A 3,255-nucleotide genomic window follows, 5' to 3' on the forward strand; every position below is an offset into this window, starting at 1 on the left:
CTTTGACTTCTTATCCAGGTAGCCAAAAATAGTCACTTAGAATCTTTAAGGGCATAAAGAGTCAAAAATTATAAAAGTTGATGTAAACGAGAAGCTTGAAAGTATCATACTGAGCAAATTATAAGAATACACCTTTCTATTTCTTGATTTAATAGACTCACTATTAAATATTACTCATAAATCAGAGGTTGAGTATGTAGACAAGAATTTGAACATTAAAGATATTTGTCTCTCAATCACAACAAAGAACTGCTTTGATGAACGCTTTATTTAGTTAATATTAATTCTGCTGGTTTGAAAGTTTTAAGCCATTTGAAAAAGTGGTTGAACTTCTGTACCAAAAGTTTTAAAGATATAAATATATACTCAAAATAGATTTTTGTAGTATTATTGTATTTGGCATTTGAGGACAGATAATTTGTAGGCATGCTTATTTATTTTTTCAAAGTAAATAGTTTGTTTAATTATTAACCTACTTTTCTATAAATAAGAAACATTGTGTCTATATTTTAGGGATTAATTTATTAAAATTAACCAAGTATAGCTTCATTATTTTTTATTTTTTTAATTTATCTTTACTGTTGAAAAATATTACAGATGTCTCCTTTATTTTTTATTTTATTTTTTCCCCCCACTGATTCCCTCCACCTTGCTACGGCCCCTCCCAGGCCTTTACCACTCTATTGTCTATGTCCACGGGCTGTGCATATATGCATAAAAGTTTCAGAGTTAATCACTCCACACCCACATCCACCCCCTCCTTCCTTCTGAAATTCATGTCTGTTCCATGCTTTTAGGTCTCTGGGTCTATTTTGTTCATCAGTTTATTTTGTTCATTAGATCCATATGTGAGTGAGATCATGTGATACAGGTCTTTCGCTGACTGGCTTATTTGGCTTAGCATAATACTCTCTAGGACCATCCATGTTGCAAATGGTAACAATTCTTTATTTTTTACAGCAGTGTAGTATTCCATTGTGTAAGTTGTACCACAGCTTTTTTATCCCCTCATCTTCTGATGGGCACTTGGGCTGTTTCCAAATCTTAGCTATTGTACATTGAACATAGGGGTTCATATATTCTTTCTGATTAGTGTTTTGGGTATCTTAGGATATTTTCCTAGAAGTGGGATCACTGGGTCAAATGGATGTTACATTTTTTTAAATTTTTTGAGGAAACTGTATATTATTTTCCACAGTGGCTGCACCAGTCTGTATTTTCACCAGCCATGTACTAAGGTCCGCTTTTCTCCACCTCCTTGCCAACACTTGTAATTTGTTAATTTGTTGATGGTAGACATTCTGACAGGTGTAAAGTTATACTTCATTGTCATTTTAATTTGAAACTCTCAGATGATTAGTGACTTTGAGCATTTTTTTTATATGTATCTTGGCCATCTATATATCCACTTTGGAGAAGAGTCTATTTAGGTCCTTTGCCTATTTTTTTATTGGATTTTTTTCTCTTCCTTTTGTTAAGTTGTTTGTGTTTCTTATATATAGGAAATTAACCCCTTATTGAATATATTATTGGCAATTATGTTCTCCTATGCAATGAGCTCACTTTTCATTTTGTTGATGCTTTCTTTTGCTGTGCAGAAGTTTTTTATTTTGATATAGTCCCATTTGTTTATTTTTTCCTGGGTTTCCTTTGCCCTGGGAGATGTATCGGTAAACTTATTGCTAAGAGAGATGTCTGAGATTTTGCTGCCTATGGTTTATTCTTGTGTATGGTATAAGTTGGTGGTCTAATTTCATTTTTTTTGCATGTATCTGTCTAATTTTCCCAAACACCATTTCCTGAAAAGATTGTCTTTACTCCCAAATATTGTTTTAGATAATTTGTATACATAATCTATTATTGTCACTACTAGAAAAAACAAAAAAATCTGATTTTTTTTCTGTGGAGCTTGCCATATATTACAGTTAGGGAGTTTCATGGTGTGGACATAAGTTCTTTATATATAATTGAAAATTCTATTTTTTTATTTTAAAATAAAAGTCAATTTTTTCTCTTGAATTCAAAGTCATTCTAATCAAAATATTGTGGAAATGCCAAAACTGTATCTACTTATAAAATATTAATCTCTGGAGGTCATAAGGAGATTATTTAAATAAATAGAACTAACCACTGATCTAACTTTCAAACTAGAGTACAAATGATTACAACTGGAATCATGTACAAAATGGGAGTTTAATACAGTGAAATAAAGGAAATAATGGAAAACATTAGAGAATAAAGAGTAAAAGGTACAATGGCATTCCCGTGGCTCACTCCTCATTCATTTACTATCATATACATTTAACAAGTATTTATGAAGAGCTAATTGCATACAAAAAGTTGTTAGGAAATGAAGACATGAGATGAAGGATATGTATGTAATGCCTAATAGGGATGAGATTAGAGAATGGCGAAATCCTGTGATGGTAGCACATGCTATGTTTTATATTTATGTAGTTATGTTTCATGCACTGGCTAGTGTTCTGATTTCAAAATAACAGAATTTTGTTCAATAAGTGCCAAAGTCCTCACATCATAAAAAAATATACCACTTAGGTTTGAAATCATAAAGAAAACTTTGCTTCTCCAGAGAAAATGGTTTACTTTTTTCTTAAGATCAATAATAGTTATAATTCTTACCATTGCTGGGGCCCAACCCCAGCAAGTCCAGGGGTCCCCAAAGGTGTGGATGGAGTCGGCGACGAAGGAATGACACGGAGACAGCGTTCAGTTGATCAGCAACTTAGCCAGGATCTCCAGCCAGGATCTCCAGCCAAGTTCTGTTCAGGATCTCCAGGGAAGTTCTGTGTCCATGTTCTCTTGCTAGGTTCTCCAGCCAGGTTCTCTGGGTTCTCCAGCCAGGTTCAGTCACCAGGTTCTAGTCAGGTTCTCTTGCCATGTTCTATCCAGGTTCTGTAGCCAGTTTCTGTCTCTAGGTTCTTCAGCCAGGTTCTCTCGCTAGGTTCTGTCTCCAGGATCTGTTGCCAGTTTCTGTCCAGGATCTTTTGCCATGTTCTGTCTCTAGGTTCTGTCTCTAGGTTCTGTGTCTCGAGGTTCTGTCTCCAGTTTCTTTCCAGGATCTTTTGCCATGTTCTCTCCAGAGAAGTTCTTCTGTATCTCGGTTCTGTGTCTAAGTTCTATCTTCTAAGTTCTGTGTCCTGTTGTCTTGTTACATCTGTATTTATACCAGTTGATTCAATCCTATCAATCTCTATTCCAAAGGTTAGGGCATTTCTTATCTCCATTCCAGGGAGT

This window comes from Myotis davidii, unplaced genomic scaffold (genome assembly GCF_000327345.1).
Source record: "Myotis davidii unplaced genomic scaffold, ASM32734v1 scaffold308, whole genome shotgun sequence".
NCBI classification, from domain to species: Eukaryota; Metazoa; Chordata; class Mammalia; order Chiroptera; family Vespertilionidae; genus Myotis; species Myotis davidii.